This window comes from Solanum dulcamara, chromosome 6, assembly GCF_947179165.1.
Source record: "Solanum dulcamara chromosome 6, daSolDulc1.2, whole genome shotgun sequence".
In the NCBI taxonomy this organism is placed as follows: domain Eukaryota; kingdom Viridiplantae; phylum Streptophyta; class Magnoliopsida; order Solanales; family Solanaceae; genus Solanum; species Solanum dulcamara.
This window is the reverse complement of record NC_077242.1, coordinates 13,784,914-13,804,101: the sequence shown is the minus strand read 5'-3', so window position 1 is coordinate 13,804,101 and position 19,188 is coordinate 13,784,914. Positions and strand designations below refer to the sequence as shown.

Sequence of the window (19,188 nt, the reverse complement as noted above, 5' to 3'; positions counted from 1 at the left end):
TAAGAAGAGGCCCCTCCTGCACACCAGGTGAAAGTAGATGAGAATGTAGAAGTTGAGGAGGTTGTTGAGCAAGAGGTGAATGCAGTGGATGAGGCTACAAGACTTCTCTCTTTGGACCCAGCTATAGCTCAACTAATTGTGACTTTCCTAAGTAGGTTGGTTGACACTAGATCTATTCCTACAATGCTTGTTTCTCAAGCCTTATTTGTTCATCCCGTTGCTGCTACAGCCCCTCAAATGGCTGGAGCATTGGAAATTGATGCCTTTTTCTAGTCCACTTTTGGACCCGATGATGACTGGCATTAAGCACAAAATGCTAACCAAGTTTTTAAAGTTGAATCCTCTAGTATTTCAGGGTTCTAAGAGTGAGGATGCCTATGAGTTCATCTTGGATTTCTATGAGAGACTTCACAAGTTGGGCATAGTCCACTAGCATGAAGTTGAGTTCGTGACCTTCCAGCTTCAATGTAAAGCTAAACAATGGTGGAGAGCCTTTGTAGAATGTCGATCACTAATTTTTCCTCCACTTAGTTGGGTTCAGTTCCATGCCCTATTTTTGGAGAAGTATGTGCCCAGAACACTGAGAGATCAGAAGAAAGATGAGTTTATGGATCTTGCACAGGGTGGCATAACTGTATCTGCTTATGAGGATAAGTTTTATGCCTTATCCAGATATGCTACACAATTGGTGACTATAAAGGAAGAGAGAATCTGTTTGTTCGTCAAGGGATTGAATCCTAAGCTACAGGTATTGCCTGTTCACATGACCTCTGAAGGTAGAAGCTTCAATAAAGTGACAGACTGCGTAAAGAAAGTGAAAAGAGTCTAACAGAATAGGTAGGTCAAGGCTTTGGCTAAGAAGACCAAGAATATAGGTAACTTTAATGGTTCTTACTCTAAAGGTTCAGGTAGACTGCATTTACAGGCCGGCTAATTCAGTCAGTAATGCCTGCTTCTTTTGCATCAGGCAGTAGACCATCCCTTGACCAAAGTTGTTATAATTATGGGAACCAGGGCACATGAAGAGAAATTATCCCCTCCACCATATGACTGATCTCGCGCATCAACAGATTAGAGCAGTGGTACAGGCGAGTGGAGGTAATAATAGTATAGGACGTCTATAAGGTGGGCAAAGAAAAAATTAGAAAGACCATGGAAATGGTAATGTAGGTAGAAGAGCAGTGCAGCTAGGCAGGAAGGTTTTCTTTCATGATGACAGGGCATAATTTTATGCTTTTCTGGGCAGGACAGAGGTTGAGGCATTTGGTGCAGTGATCATAGGTACTATACTTGTCTGTTATCGGATGAATACTGTCTTGTTTGATCCGGGTTCTACTTATCCCTATGTGTCAGTATAGTTTGTCTTGGATTTTTATGTGATTTGTGATATGCTAGATGCCTCATCCAAGTTTCTACCCCCATTAGAGAGTATGTTGTAGTTACTCATGTTTATTGTTCTTATTCTATTATGTTTATGGGTTTTTAGACTTGGGCTGATTTGGTGATATTAGATATAATTGATTTTGATGTGATATTAGGCATGACTTGGTTGCCCCTCTATTTTGTTATGCTTGACTGTAATGATAAGACAGTAACTCTAGAGATTCAGGGTAGGGAAAGGTTAGAGTGGAAAGGGGTGTACAAGCCTAAGCCAGATAAAGTCATATCCTTCATCCGAGCTAAAAAAATTGGTAGGGCAAGGTTGTTTAGCACACTTGGCTCATATTTGGGATGTTGAATTCGAATCCCTCGTTATTGAGTCTATTCCTATAGTGTCTAAGTGTACGGAGGTGTTCCATACTAATTTACTTGGTATGCCTCCAGGATATAGATTTTTGCATTGACTTAGAGCCTGTCACTCGCCTAATCTCTATTCCTCCTTATTGTATGTTTTTGGCAAAATTAAGGGAGCTTAAGTCTCAAATCCAATAACTCCTTGATAAAGGTTTCATCCATCCTAGTGCTTCTCCATGGGGTGCTCCGATGTTATTTGTGAAGAAAAAATGGTAGTATGAGGATGTACATAGACTATCAACATTTGAATAGGACCACCATTAGAAATATCCACATGTTGCCTCGTATAGATGATCTTTTTGACTAGTTGTAGGGTGTATAAGTATTTTCTAAAATTGATCTAGGGTCTGGTTACCATCAGCTGAATATTAGACCTAAGTATGTACCTAAAATGGCATTTAGAACTCGATATTAGCACTATGAGTTCTTGATAATATTGTTTGGATTGAACAATGCACCTGCAGCCTTCATAAGTTTGATGAATAGGGTGTTCAAACCATTTCTGGATTTTTTTGTAATTGTGTTTATATATGACATTTTGTTCTATTCGAAGAGTAATGAAGAACATAAGGATCATCTTCGTATTGTTATTGGTCTGGGGAAATAAAAACTAGATGCAAATTTTTCTAAGTATAAATTTTGGTTTCCTCTGTGGCCCTTTTAGGGCATGTGGTATCAAAAGAAGCGGTGATGGTAGGTCCCCAAAAGATTGATGCAGTCAAGATCTGGGTCCAACCTAGTTCTATGACTGAAGTTAGGAGTTTTGTTGGGCTTTAAAGCTATAACAGGCAGTCCGTGATGAACTTTGCTTCAATTAAAACATACTTTAAAAAGCTGACTTAGAAGGAGGTACCGTTTAAGTAGACTGACAAATATAAAAAAAGCTTCTAAAGACTGAAGACTCTTCTAACCACGACACATATTCTGACACTGTCAGTTGATGGTTAGGATTGCATTCTTTATTGTGATGCTTCTTGTATAGATATAAGACAAAAAATGGCATAGTTTATGCCTTGCGGCAGTTGAAGGTTCATAAGAGGTACTACCCAACGCATGATTTGGAGTTGGCAGCAATAGTATTTGCTCTCAAGATTTTGAGACATTACCTTTATGGTGTTAAGTATGAAATGTTTATTGATTATCATAGTCTACAACATGTGTTCACTCAGAAAGACTTGAATCTGAGACAGCGAAGGTGGATGGAACTACTTAAATATTATGATGTCACCATCTAGTATCATCCAAGTAAGGCTAATATGGTGGAAGGCGCATTGAGTTGGAAATAGGTCAGTCAAAAAGAATAATTCAAGTGTTGGAAGATATGTGTAGGCATATGTAATCGACTTTGGAGGACATTGGGATAAATTCCTACCTTTGTTTGAATTATCTTATAATAATAGTTATCACTCCAGCATTGATATGGCACCATTCAAGATACTTTATGAGAGGGCATGTAGATCGTCCATAGGGTGGTTTGAGGCTGGAGATGTGAAGACCTTGGGAGTTATCTAGTAAGGGATTCTCAGGATAAAGTAAGGAGTATCTAAGCTAAGATTTTAATAGCCTAGAGTTGATAGAAAGAGTATGTAGACTGCAAGGTGAGGGATATGGCATTTCAGGTAGGTGGGTGGTTCTCCCGAAGGTATCACACATGAAAGGAGTGATGAGGTTTGGCAAAAAAAGCAAGCTTAGTCCTCGCTATATTGGCTTATTTTAGATCCTTGATTGTGTAGGGCCAATGGCTTATAGGTTGGCTCTAGCACCTAGTTTATTTGGAGTCTATCCAGTGTTCCATATATCTATGCTGAAGAAGTACCATGGGTATAAAGATTATATCATTAAGTGAGACTCAGTCTTACTAGACAAAGATCTTCAATACGAGGAAAATCCAATTGTAATACTTGATCATGATGTCCAGAAGCTAAGGACCAAAGAGATTAAGTCGGTAAAGGTTTAATATAAGCATCGTACGATTGAGGAAACTACTTTAGAAACCGAGAAGGACATGCGAGACAAGTATCCTCAGTTGTTTAATGATTCAGGTACCACTTTACTCTTATTTTAGCTAACTTTGCTATTTTCATCACTCAGGTACAAGTAATAGGTAAATTTGTATCTATTGTAATGACATGTGTCCCGTCGTTATGAATAGGCCAAAAGGAAAGAAATTTGGGCCAGAAAACTTTTGAGCAATAACTTGAAAAAGTTGAGTATAGGCTAGACTTGGACGAAATCCAAGTCAGGTGAGGTATGAGATAATCTGATAATGGATAGTTGATTTAATTATCAGTTTGACAATTTGAGTTGATAGTGAAGACACTAAGGAGCCTGTACGGCTTTACGAAATCGAGAGTAGAGCTCCCATTATCTATAATAATGTGAAGGGTTGATTTTAGAATGTCATGGTTTAAGGGCATGTTGCAAAATGAGGGCTTGGGACACAAATCTCGTGTTTTTGTCCTCTTGTAACCTGTCACAACGGGATTATTCTCTTTAGGGCAGGGTAATGGCGCCATGGCAGGGAAATCGTAGATTTAAACGAAAAAAGTTCCAAAATGTTATTTTTCTGTAATTTTCATTTTTGGAGAGCAAAGGGACAAACTAGAGCTATTCATTTCAGTTTTCTACTCATTGTGCATCAAAGGTAAGTTAAATACTCTCCTAACTTGTATTTTGATTCTTAGAACCTAGAATCCATGGTAAATAACTTAAGGGAGGGTTCTTGGCCTAAATTTAATGGTGGAAAATAGCCTTAGATGGGTGATAGGATCATAAAAGTGGCCTAGGTTAGGATTTTGATGTAATCTGGATGTTGTAGGACATTGTTTGTTGATTCCTTGTAATTATTGATTATTTTTTTACCAAAATCAAGACGAGATACTTCGAAAAGGGAAAGCTCTAGCTCTTCAGAATTGTTAAGGCTTGGTTTCGAGTTAGGTGACGGTTTATTTCTTGTCTGTGAATTATGTGCCTGTTAAACTGCAATTGATAGTATTGCCTGCATACATAAGACTAGGAAAAGATGTACTGGACTTAGAGTTGTCAGAATGGGCTTGGATCGTGAGGCCGACCCAACCCAATCCTTGAGTTAAGTGAGATTGGGCTAAATATTTCTAGCCTATTTAAGAGTGAGGCTTTTTAGCCCATCCTCATTTGGCCCGCCAGCCTTATGGGCTCAACCCGCGAGACTCAGAGGCCAGCCCGTGCATCATGAATTTTAAAAATATTTATTATATATATTTTAAGTAGTGTCTTATTTTGCCAAATCTTCAGCAACTACGCAATTGGAGTTATTATTACTATGAATCTTTGACCTCTTTTACTTTTATGTTTTAATTTCTCATTTCTCCTTTCTTTTCTAGTTTATGAAAAAATGATAATGTAATCTATGTTGTTATAATGAATCTTATGATTGTTGACCGTTGTATCTTGCATGTTCTATTGTTTTGTAAGTACTCTACTAAAATGTGTGAAACTTATGGACATGTGAATATTTGATGTATTGGTGTTGTATTGATTAATGTTCGATAGTCTTTCTAAGAGGCCAATGTTATCCATTTTTTGATTGAAAAGCTAACCCGTCCCAACTCGTAGCCCACTTTGGCTGGGTTGGGCTGCTATTTTATAGGTCCTTTAGTTAAAAGGGTCAGCCCATCCTAACCCATTTAACTCGCTAGCCCTTTAGGGTTGGATTGGGTTGGGTTAGGCCCGCCCATTTTGACAGCTCTAACTGGACTTAATAAAAAGACTACCGTGATCAATTACATACAATGAACTTGTTACTTGATTGTGCAAGTAAGTGAACTACTCGTTGTAATTGTGATTGTGACATTGGATTGGGTGTCACGTCCCGACATATATATTGGATCAAATATCACTTTCTGACACATATATACTAGATTGGGTGTCACGTTTCAATACATATATTAGATTAGGTGTCATGTTCTGACACATATATTGGATAGGGTATCACGTTCCGATACATATATTGGATCGTGTCACGTTCCAACATATATTAACAGTTTGAGTATGGGTCCTATAAGAGGAATATTGTTCGTTATTGTATTGTATTGACATGGTGAATTGTGTAATGCTTATAAAATGATGATTGGTAATGTGTTTCCATATATGTTAGTCTTTACTAAGTTGTAGTTACTTGTGCATGTTTCGCTTACTGTTCTGGCATGTGATCCTACCAGTACACTGTTGTTTATGTGTACTAATACTGCAATTGTTCTTTTCTTGTTGAGTACAGAACATCTTCAAACGGCTACTGACAAATCTCAGCTAGGAGATCAGTGACTGTTCAGGATTCAAGTGTTAGTCAGTTCTTTCAGGCTACCACGAATTCTTCTAGGATCTCAGTCCAATCTTTTCGGACTTAGACCTTTCAGACTTTACTTTGTATTATTGTTTTTGGGGTTGCATCCCCGTACTCTTAGATTTGTTATGTAGTAGTTTTGATACAATAAACTTTAGGTTCTAGGGTGTTGACTTCCACATGTTTAACTATTTTATGACTGTGTAAAATTTATTCATGAATTTATGAAAACTCATCTTAAAGATTATATAAAAACTATTTCTGCATCTTTTTATGCTTACTTTTGTATTAGAATGCTAGTTTGGGGGTATAGTTTTGATTCTTCCATTGGAGGGGTAGTGTGGGTACCACTCACGACCCTATTTGGATCGTGACAAATCTCAAATTCAATTCTCAATACCTAAGCTTAGTAACAAACCAACGATTTTTCCCATCTTAAACCTTTCTTCAAGCTTGCCTTTAAGTTTTTTAGCAGTAGTTACCTTCTTATCCCGAGAATGAAGTGAATCGGTATTGAAAATATCATTAAAATCTACATCGAGTGTGTAACGAGTAGGCATAATGTGATTGTAATTCACCAGCCTGATGAAAACCATAACACGAGATTTCTTCGCCTGTTTTTTCGTTGAATCCTTTCGAATCACCTTTTCTGGGTACTTACTTATACCTGCAACCAAACAGTGACCGTAAGGTCTGTCTCTTTTTCCTTCATTGAATCCCTTCACGATCATTGCTTTTCGGCTGGCGTATCGGCCTTGAAGAATGATTTGGCTTCAGGAATTTCATCATCTTTGCTACCTCCGATGAGTGAATGCAACCAAAAGAAGTTAAAACCCTATGTTCTTGTGTTGCTATATATATGCCTTGAGTGTAAATCGAAGCCCTAGGAATGAACTTGGGCCTATAATGTTGGGCTTGACCTTGCCTTATTAATTGGTCTGTTACTTAATGGACAAGCTACATAATTAGACATTTTTCACTACCATAAAAATTATTAATATTATCTATACTTTTAAAATATTACATACATGCGAATTACACTAGACACACTTGATATATGTATCTGTATGTATCTTATGTGATTTGCATGTATATGGGATACCAGATACATAAGAGAGTAGCGAGGGAGGCGAGTGAAATTTGTCTATGTATCCCAGATACATGTGAATCCACTTAAATAATGTATTTAAAACAAATTAGACCTAATTTTGACCCCATATATCCTGAGATACATGTATCTGGACGCACCAAAATCTGGTAAGATTCGTAACATTGCAAACTAGAGTGTATCTAAGTAATTAGCTCCTAAACTAGTAAATTTTTTGTAAGTTTCCCTAAAAAAAGAAGGAAAATTTCGTAAATAGTGTTATTTGTGTTAAGATTTGTGAAAAATAACGAGATTTTGTTTAGTTAGAAAACGTAGTAGTAGTTTGGTTTCAAAATGTAGTAGAGTACACTACATTCACGCGCATAATTTATAAGTGTATTTGTGTGTATTATATTTCTATTGTATTCGCACGCATAATAATAATAAAATATAATGTATTTGCACGCTTAATAAGTACATTCGCGCATATATAATATTTCTGTCTATATATTTGTACGAATAATGAGTGTATATGCGCGTTTCTTCTATAAACCCAAACTCTCATTTTTTTACTATCACTGTTTCAGGTAATTAGAAGGATTTAATTTGCGCGGTCACATAATTATTTTAAAAATAAAAACCAGATCAAACAGACTTCAATACATACATGGCCAATCCATCTCAATTTATATATTATATATCATGTATATATCTACATTGGGGTGTCATCTCAAAGGTTAAACATATATCTTTATTTCATGTCAATGAGATTATCATAAATAAGTCTTAGAATTAGTATTTTAAAAGAGATTTAGAATAACATGTATTAATATTATACGCTTGACCATTACCCTTTAAATCTTTTTTACGTTGTATAGTCAATCTAATTAGTCGATGGATTAATTAAACTTTTGATCCCTCTTCACATTTTTTTATGATTGTTTTGTCCTTAATTTTCTAAGGGTTGATGCAAAAAATATTTTAGATATTTAGTAGTAATAGCTTTTATCTTTTTTGGTCAGCTTCTTATGTTATTTTCCTCGAGAATTTGACACTTCATATCAAATAAAGTATTAAAACTTCACTCTAACAAATATGTCTTCAAATCCTTTTTATAAACATGATAATCTTAATATTACACGGATAAAGATTTTAATGTTTCATTAATTTAGAAGCCGATATTCTTTCGACTTAGTAAAAGTAAATAAAAGGATGTGGGAGATTTTCTTTTAATATGATAATCCTTATAATTCATAAGATTAATAGAAAAGAGAATATTAATACTAGGCACCATATACAAATAAATATATAGTGTAAGAAGGATTAAACTTAACATCTTCTATATCTCGTACATATTTAAGTCTAGAATGTCTTTTCAAAAGTTAAAGACAATATCTTCATCCCATAACAATGCATCTAGATCATCGAAAATGGGTCCTGGAATCTCGTATTCTGAAAGGGGTTTAGAGTACCAATTGTTACATATTTGATTAGCGTTCTTTGAATTTTTTTCCTGATCTCCTTCTTGTAGCCAATCCAACTAGTTGATGGCTTAAACTTTTGATTCTTCTTAACAGTTCTTAATTTTCTAGGAATTGATGTAAACCATTTTCCAAATGTTTAGTAATAGCTTTATCTTTTTTGGCCGCCAACACATTACGTTGTTTTCTTTGAGGTTTATTTTGACACTTTATCATGAATAAACTTAATAGAATATTAAAACTTCTCTTTAGCTTGTAGATGTTCAATAATATGATTAGTGGTCTTGGAAACCTTTTTATAAACATGATAATCCTAATATTAGATGGAGAAGGATTTTACTTTTTATAAACATGATAATCCTAATATTAGATGGAGAAGGATTTTGATCTTTCATTAATTAATTTAGAAGCCCAAGTCCTTTTGACCTAGGAAAAAAAAGTAGGAGATTTGTTTTAGATTTTTTTTTTTTTAATATGACAATCCTTATAAGATTAGGAAAGCCATGGTGAGTGAAGGTGTTAAAAAAGGACGAGGTAAACTTAAAATTACATCGAAAAAAGATGTCTCGAAAGTCTTTCAATTTCTTGGAATCCAGGCAAACTTAGTGAAACATAGGGCACAAGGGAAGAAAAAGATCTATAGGAGTGATACCAATTAGTTTGGAATATGTTTTAATCATGTTAGTACATTTATTTCAGGTGTTGTGCTTCCTTGGGAATCTTGTAGCCCTATATCAGATTTTTATGCTATGAAAAAATATGGAGATTTTTACTTCCTCAAAAGTAAAAAATAAAAAGAAAATATGGAGATTTTGTAATGCCTTTTCTGTGTGTATAATGTTGGCCTGAACTGAATTTAAATGGAGAAACATGATCAATGATGATCCATATAGATGGCCCAACTTGTTGATCAGTACCAAAAAGATGCCTAAAATTGTTTTTCTTGTACTGTTAGTTACTACTCTCTTAAAAAATTGAATCTCATGGTTTGATTGGCATAACATTGATTGAGAAACCTTCGTTTAATTTCATGCGACCATTAATCCTAAAAACTCCTTCCATATCAAGAGAGGATGATTTTGCTTCACCACTCAACACTTTGTCTCAAATGGCCCTCAACTTGTCATCTGCAAACTGGTGTGTATAAATCTTGTCCATCAAAGTAAACCTAGCCTTCACAAAGGACAAAAGACCATGATGTATAGAAATATCAAATTGGACCAACTGTCTAGCCAATGACTGAACCTTCAATGCCAAAGGCCTCTCATCAGCCTTAAGGAAGGCCAAACTACCCATATTAAATGCTTTGTGACTCAGGGCATCCGCTACCATATTAGCTTTGCCCGGATGATAAAGAATGGTGATGTCATAGTCTTTCAATAACTCAAACCACCTAAGTTACCGCATGTTCATATTCGACTGAGAAAAGATATACTTAAGGCTACGATGGTTAGTATAGACCTCACAATGCACTCCATAGAGATAGTGCCTCCACAACTTTAGAACAAATACCACCGCCATCAACTCTAATCATGGGAAGGATAGTTCTTCTCATGTACATTCAACTGTCTAGAAGCATAAGCTATAACTATACATTTTGCATCAATACACCACACAAGTCGACTCCCGAAGCATCAAAAAACACAATAAAGGCCACGCCCTCCTCGGGTAAGGCTAGAATAGGTGTTGAAGTCATAATTCCTTGAGCTTTTGAAAGCTCGCCTCACACTCATCATTTCACTGAAATACCACAGTCTTTTGAATTAGCCTAGTCAATAGGGCTGCAATAGAAGAGAATCCCTGAATAAACTAACGATAATAGACTGCCAACCCAATAAATCTCGAAATCTTGGTACTGAAATAGACCTAATCCAATCACGAACTGCTAAAACTTTGGTTGGATCAACTATAATACCATTCTTGATTACTATATGACCCTAGAATGTCACAGACTCAAGTCAAAACTCACATTTGGAGAATTTTGCATACAACTTCTCCTCTCCCAATCTCTGAAGAACTGTCCTTAGGTGCCTAACATGATCCATCTCATTCTTAGAATAAACCAAGATGTCATCAATAAACACGACCATAAACAAGTCCAAATGAGGTTAAAATACTCGGTTCATCAACTCCATAAAAGCAGCTGGGGCATTAGTTAACCCTAAGGACATAACCACAAATACATAATGCCCATAACGAGTCATTAATGCAGTCTTTGGGACATCAGATTCTTGAACTCTCAATTGATGGTAACCCGACCTCAAATAATCTTTGAGAACACCGATGCACTCTGAATTTGGTCAAATAAATCATCAATGCGAGAGAGAGGATACTTGTTCGTGATGGTGACTTTGTTCAACTATCGATAGTCAATACATATCCTTATAGTTCTATCTTTTTTCTTTACAAATAAAACTGGTGTACCCCACGGTGATACACTAGGTCTAATAAACCCCTACTTCAATAAATCTTCTAATTATTCTTTCAACTCTTTAAATTTTGTTGGAGCCATCCGATAAGGAGAAATAAAGATGGGTTTAGTGTCAGGCTCTAAATCAATCATAAAATCGATATCACAGTCAGGAGGAACTCCTAGCAAGTTTGTAAGAAATATATCTATAAACTCTCTCACCACCCTCGTAGTCTCTATAGGAAATGACTTCGTAGTGAGATCACGTACATAAGACAAATAAGAAAAACAACCCTTATTACCCAAGAGACGAGCATGAATATAAGATAACACCCTCTTAGGATATGAACTCAGATTACCCTTCCACACCAAGCAAGGTAAATCGGGATAAGATAAGGTCACACTCTTTGCATAACAATCTAATATAGCATGACAAGAAGATAACCAGTCCATACCTAGTATTTGTTACACCTCACACTCCTGAACTCAGAATTTCTCTTAAGCTTCTTAGATGTTATCATGTAAGCTGGATAATCTACGACACTACCAAACAACTCTAAGAAAGGGAGAATATAATACCCCATAGTAGGGAAGGTTGGAAATAGGGTCATGAGAAGTCGGAAGGAGTTGGAGGCCATATGATGAGTCGTAGGACTCGACTTACGTATGTAAGCTATCACTTTGGAGGTCTTACATACTTAAGCTACTTGAGTACACGCCGAGCTTACGTAGCAAGGATCACATAGGTCCTTAAAGTAAGACAAGATTACAAACTCATGAAGAAGAAGTAAGCAAGCGATGCACCTACTTAGACTAAGTAGGTGCTGCACCTACTTGACACATGGCAACACGTGAGAGGTACATATGGCAGCACATGGGAGTGACGCATGGCAGCGAGAGGGGGTGACACGTGGCAGCAAGAGAAGGCGACACATGACAGCAAGGGAAGGTGACAGAATTTCGTCAATTCCTGAAGCTCCAGAATGTGGAAATTGGTCTAGGAGAGGTTACGGAATTAGTTTTGGAGTTGTAACAAAGATTTGAGGTCTTGAGTTGAGAATTTAAGGAATTTTAGGACAAGGTTTGACTTTGGTAAACTTTCGGAGTTTCGATACTCAAAATGGAATTTCGATTACTCCGTTGGATTCAGAGGATGGTTTTTGGTCTAGAAGAAGTGTTGGCTGAATTTTTAGAGGTCCCTAGCCCATTTTGTTATTTTGAAGGCCTATTTTGGTTTAGTTGAGATTTTTTGAGTTTTGGGTCAAGAAGACCTTGAATTTAAATTCTGATGATTCCAACAGCTCCAAAATGACCAAATTAGGCTAATAGCATTATCGACATGACAATCGAGGAAATTAATACGAGTTTGGGGCCATTTGGCGCTTTTGATTTTGAAAGTTAGCCAATTGTTGACTTTGGTCAACAACGTACTTGGATGAAAATTCTGACAGCGTGATTAGTTCCAAAATATCGAGTTTGGTCTAAAACGACTCTTTGTTTGCTTTCCGATATTTTTGGTCTAATCGCGAGGCCCGTTGTAGAATTTGGCTTAAAATAACACTTTGATGTGAGATCCACTTTTTATTAAAATGATCTCATATGATAATTTCGAATGCGTCATTGAGTCCGAAATATTGAATTTAATGGGGTAGCATATCTGATTTATTTGTATCGGGTTCCAAACGAATTTCGAAGGTCCGTTCGGAGATTTTAAATAATGCAAAAATTAGAAAAATCTGGTGCAAAAGTGCAGATTTTTCTCTCAACTTTGAACCCTCATTTCTTGAACTTTTCAAGTCTAAATTTGGCGATTCAAGAGGCTATCTTCAAGAGAATTTCATGGAGAGTCCATTGGTGAGTAGGGAATCTTGATTAGAAGCTTCGTTTGAGGTAAGATTTGATGTTTTAGATACTGCCTTGATCATTTTCGGATTCGGATTTTTGTAAACTTTGGAAGATAATTTCTTGGTCATCTTTGCTCCATTATTAATGATTCTTGGGTCTACATTATGAGTTTTTCCGTAAGAAACATCGTGGTGAGATTATCCTTTACCAGTTTCTGCAATTATTATCTTCCAAAATATCTTTAAATCAAGATTTCAAAAATGGGTTATGGAGTTTTCTTTCAAGTTAAAAATTTGTATTTTTATTATTTGGAACTCGATGTTTGCTGAATTTTGATGGGTTTTTAAACCATGAACTCTACTCGATGTATAGAACATAAATTTCAAATAAAATTCCAGATTTGACCCTTTTAAAAAATAATTGATTTTTAGACCATTTTACCCCCGATTCTGAAACCTATCAATATAGGTGTCATGAACTCCTTGTGATGTGTATGTTCTATTGTTGATAGTGTGTTGTCATTTTGGGTGTTGAATTCGAGAGTTTCTTGTCTAGTGGAGGTGTTCGAGTGCGATTTCGGCAATTGAGGTAGGTTTGACTATCCTTCTTTGAGACTGAGATGGGGTAATTAGTCATTAATATGTTATAGACTTTGAGATGAGTTGTAGTATGAGTTGAGAATGTTATATATATTGTGATGCCCATGTGGGAGATTATTTATTTATGCGTTGCCGTGTGAGGGCTTATTTGTATTATATAGCCCGTGTGGGGGCCTTATTTGTTATCTTATTTGCTTTGAGAGCATATGATTCATGATTTGCCTGGGAGAGAGGCTTGAGGGTATTATTTGACTTGTGATGCCCGCTTGAGGGGTTGAGTTGGAGGTTTTGAGCATGCCTGAGTATTGAAATATTATTGAGAAAGTGCTGAACACTTAAATAGAAATATTTCCTTCCCATTTCTATTTTCTGAGGGTGACTATCATGTATAGGTTAAGTTTTGAGAACATTGAACCTTGTAATACATGTTGAGTTGAATATTTCTTCAATACCATATGTGTTTTGATGCATTTATCCTCATTCATCATATCATGAAACATGGGAAGTTGAGAAATATAAAAATTCTTTTTGAGAAAGAAAATAAAACACCTTTAAACCTTGGAAATCTTAAGTTCCTGACCGAGGCCGTTTTACGGTAGGTTAGTGGATGCATTGTGATCCTTTGACCATGAGGAGGTAGCAATGATAATGAGATATTATGATTAAGGTATATGGTCTGTGAGACCCCCATGGGTCCTGCTTGGTAGCAAAGTTTAGTAGGTGTATACGATAGGCTGTGCGACAGTCTTGATTCCACCGTACCACCACATCATTGCATCATCATATTTCATTGCATTGCACTAATATCTGTGTTGCTTGAATTATCTGGTTAATTATGATTATGAGCTGTTATTATGGATTTACTTTACTCGCGCCATTATATATATAAACTGGCGGTATCGATGTCAAAGTGGAACTTTTCTGTATGCAGGTAGAAGCGTTCCTAAGTTTATTTCATAGGTTTGATTAATTCTATATACTCAGTCGGCTAGAGAGACCTGAGCTGACTTGATCTTTTTAGAAATGCTTGACTTTGATGTGATATTGGGTATGGACTGGTTATCTCCCAATCATGCTATATTATATTGCTATGCTAAGACCGTGACCTTAGTCTACTCGATTTGCCTTGCTTGGTATTGAAAAGTAACTCGAGTTCATAGCCTAAAGGGGTGATATCGTATATTTTTACCTGTCGTATGCTGGATAAAGGTTACTTGTGTTATTTGTCTCATGTACGTGATCTTAATAAGGAGTCATCTCCTTTAGAGACCACGAGGGTGGAGGGTGGTGAGAGAGTTTATGGATATATTTCCTACAGACTTATCGGGTGTTCCTTCTGATTGTGATATCAATTTTGTAATTGAGTTGGAGCCGGGCACCAAGCCCATATCTATTCTCTTTATCAAATGGCTCCAGCGGAATTGAAGAAGATGAAAGAACAATTGGAACATTTGTTGAAAAAGGGATTTATTAGACCTAGTGTATCACCATGGGGTGCACCAGTTTTATTTGTGAAAAAGGATGGTACTATGAGGATGTGTATTGACTATCGATAGTTGAACAAAGTCACCGTTAAGAGCAAGTATGAGTATGGTAATTTTATGATGATATCAAAAAACAAAGGGGGCGGGGGGAGGGGAGAGTAATGGGAAAAATGGAATTAACTATATAATCTCCAATGGAAAGTTGACACATGGACTATTTAATTCGATTTTAGCCATTTATATTTTTGATCCAACCCTTACGCGTCTACAAGAGGTGTATTCACCTTCTTGGAAGGGCTACAGCACTACACAATATCGAAAATAAGAAATTCAAATAAAAAAAGAACCCCAAAAAATATACGTGTGTAGCTAGAAATTGACTAATAGATTCGGGGGCATTTAGCTATTCACTAATTAATCTATATGTTTCAAAAGGTAATATCTTCGTAAAGTTTGTGATCAGATGTGAATGAACTTTCAATGCCAAAAACGATTCAAAAAAAATATTGAATGATATAAAGAGGCCATTTTTCATCGGTTTCAAAGAAATTAAGACAATATAAGAATTATTATGAATTTCGTGATTCATTGTGATTTAGAGTTACAACCATATGAATGTGAAACTAGGGATGGCAATTGGGCAAGTTGGGTCTAATTTGGACGGGTCATAATGAGGTAAGACAAGAATTGGGTCAAGACCCAACCTAACCCAAATTAGTTTGGGTCAAAATGGATTGAGTCAAAATGGGTTAGGTAATGGGTTATATAACGGATCAAGACCCAACTCAACCCAATTTTTACTAAGCTTAATTATTTTATTTGTTCTTTTAATCTATTTTAGTACCTAATAAAATTATTTTTTTCTTTATTATGTTTATATATAACATCTCAAGTTGAAAAAAGAAGTTTTTTAAAAATAGTTTAACAAGATTTCTCATGAGTCAATTCGGATTACATATCAACCTAATTTTTTATGGGTTGAAATGGGTTGAGCTAATAAATGAGCGGATCAATAACTAACCCAAACTTAAACGGGTTGGATTGGATTGGACGGGTTGGGTTTGATTTTGCCACCCTTATGTGAAACTTATCTTTTTTAATGTTGACCTCGAGGAATAAGTATAGATGGACTAATTAGAAGGTTTAGAAAAAATTGAAGGTAAAAAACTTTTGGTATGCAAATTAAAGAAGTCGATATATGAACCCTCACACATATTAAGTTCAATAATGTAATAACTACATTTGAATTTAAAGCAACTATCATTGATCGGTGAAACTACCAAAGGATCGGTAAGAGTAAAAAGTTTTTATTTTCAGTCATATATATTGATGATATTTAGTAAGCGTTTGATCATGAAAATCAAATATTTGTTATTTTATCTGAAAATTTTAAAGTTTGAGTTGGAGTAGACCATACATTTTATAAAAAAAATATTTAGAATTTGAATGCACTTTTTCTAAATATAGTTTATATTTCAAATTTCTAAAAATTTACAAAATCACTTAACTTGACTAATTTACTTAAAACATGTAATAAATTTGTTCAAAAAGAGTAATGTATAGTCACAAAATATCATACATTAGAACCCATATACGAACTACACATATTATTACAAAACCTTTTTCACTTTATTAGAAACTTTTGAAGTTGGACTTGTGTTTGGCCGTAGATTTTGCAAATAATATTTGATTGTTTGAATGTATTTTACCTAAAAATATGAAATATGATTTTTAAAATGAAATATATTTTAAATTGTGTAATTTTTATAAAAATAAAAAATTGGATAAATTTGAAAAAGAAAAATATAGTAAAAGTGAAAAAAGTGAAAACAAGATTTTGGATCGTTTCAAATTTCAAATTCAACTTTGTGTTGTATTTATAATTTTCCTAATTAAACATTACTTTTTAAAAAAAAATCAAAAAAAACATGAATAAAACGAATTCTTACTTGCTTCTAATTATTTGGAAATTTAGCTTGAAATTGTCACAAGAGTTTTTGAATGAACCATATGATAAATTATTTATGACAGGAATGAATTAATATATCATAATAGATCACATTATTATATGGGTTGTCTCATGGAGTTGTTGGACTAAGTGAAATTTCGATGATACAGAAAGTGTATTGGATAATGTAAACGACTTTTTGTTCATCTTAGATATCTTTAAATTGGAGTTTAATTATTGCTTCCCCTCCCCTTTGCATCTCTTTTAGGGATGGCAAATAGGATGAGGATGGGTAAAAAATCCATACGAAATTGCAAAGGTTTCGATCCGTCCCTCATAGTAAAATTTTCTATTTTCAATTTGTCTTGCTCCGCTCTATATAAACCTACTCGACATAAATCCATATCGCATAGTGATTTTTTTTTTTACGATCTTTCTGCCCACTTATTTTGTTCTGAATTTTTTTTTTTTGTTTAGCTTAGTATTTTAGACAAGATTTGTTGAAACCTTTGTAACATAAAATCAATTACACTATAACAAATATGTACTACTTTTTTATATATATTTTTGCTTTCCACATTATTAATGAAAAATGTGCACCAAGTCCTCCCAGGGGATTTAGTAGATTTTTTCTTCAAAAAGCAGAAATAGTGATAAAATCAATCTAAATGGCCAACATAGAGATCTGGAAGACCGGCCATAAGGATTCACAATATCAAATTCATAAACCTGTACTGCCCGACATCAATGCAAAAAAATAATATTTTAACCTACTTCATAACCGCCCCGCACCCACATCGCCCCATTGTCATCCCTTATCTCCTTGTAACTAGAGATAAAATTTGATTTCCATATTTGTATTATTTGTCCACAATGTGCTTGGTTCATTTGTGTTAACCCTGCAATAAGTTATGATAGAGGAACTTGGTCCACTTCATGCCTCCATCATGATTTATAAACTTATTATAAGCAGGAATCCTATTGACCCCCACTAAAAGCCTTCTCTTTCATGCCAATCTCGGAACCTAAACTGCCACCCCTTTATCATGCCACCTGTTAGAAACTCATCATTACCTATCAATCCCATCCATCACTCCATATACCACCGCTATTACATTATTATCACACCCAACCTCTCTCTTTTATCTCAAAATACCCAAATTCTCTCCTCATCCAAACTCTAACCATCGTCCCTTCTTTATCACAATGAACTCACCAACTACGTCCCCGTCATTCATTGATTGTCCGAAAAAACCTTCTCCACTACTTGTTCTGGTCGCTTACTCCGACGATGATGACATTGCATCATCTCAGGGGGAACCATCACCCGCTGCTTCACCCAGGGCTCTATCTCATGGGACGAAAACCCTTTACCCACTAGTGATCCTATCTCTTATCCTCGTCGAACTCTCCCACTGGCATTTGCCTCATCTTCACCCCACATTATTCCCCAATACCCCATTTCGCCTCCAATAAACCCTTAACCCTTTGCCATCTCCTATGTCTTCACCTTAAAACCCTACCATCAATCTTACCTTCTCCGTCTCAAAACCCTATCGCCCTTTTCCTTTCTCACCACAAAATCCTACTTTTGTCCCTCGTCTCCACCATCTAACCCTACTGCTGTTCATTTTTCACCTCTGTCTATCTCTCCAACCTCCTACACCTTTTCCTCTCCACTGACCCATTTGTCCTCTATCTCAAGTAATGATGTTCCTCTTAGTTGTCTTTGTAAGGATGCACCCAAACGTCCCCATAAACACATTATTGTTAAGAGGATTGGCCCTCAAACTCTATTTACTCATAGCAAAAGGAAGCATATCGATAGGTGGTACAGTCTAGCTGGAAGTATCCTCGAACAAGGGGTAAGTCACTAGTTTGTTCTCCTTCTTCTCTAGTTAATCTTCAATCTAGTCCAGATGAGGTTCCAACCACAATCCATTTTTAACCCACTCCCTCCATGTCTAAAATGAACAAGAATTTAGCCAAGTTCCTTACCATGGGGAAGAAAATGTATTTTGCCTCTAGGTCAATGCTAAGCGGTAGGGCTATTGATCCAAATGTTAAGAAGTTGCAATTAGTTCAGCAATTGCTTAAGAAATTGTCATTTCAGGGTTGGGTCCACTTGTTTTTTGATACATCGTTAGGAATACATGAGAATGAAGTTATGGAGTTATATATGAACTTATTTATTTTGGATAAAAGCATAATGACCTCTT

General features: G+C 35.6%; 1 pseudogene; it reads right to left on the bottom strand.

Moving 5' to 3' along the window:
- Positions 1-6,427: 6,427 nt before the first annotated feature.
- LOC129893323 (60S ribosomal protein L27-3-like) lies at positions 6,428-6,904 on the bottom strand (annotated as a pseudogene).
- Between the last annotated feature and the right edge of the window lie 12,284 nt (positions 6,905-19,188).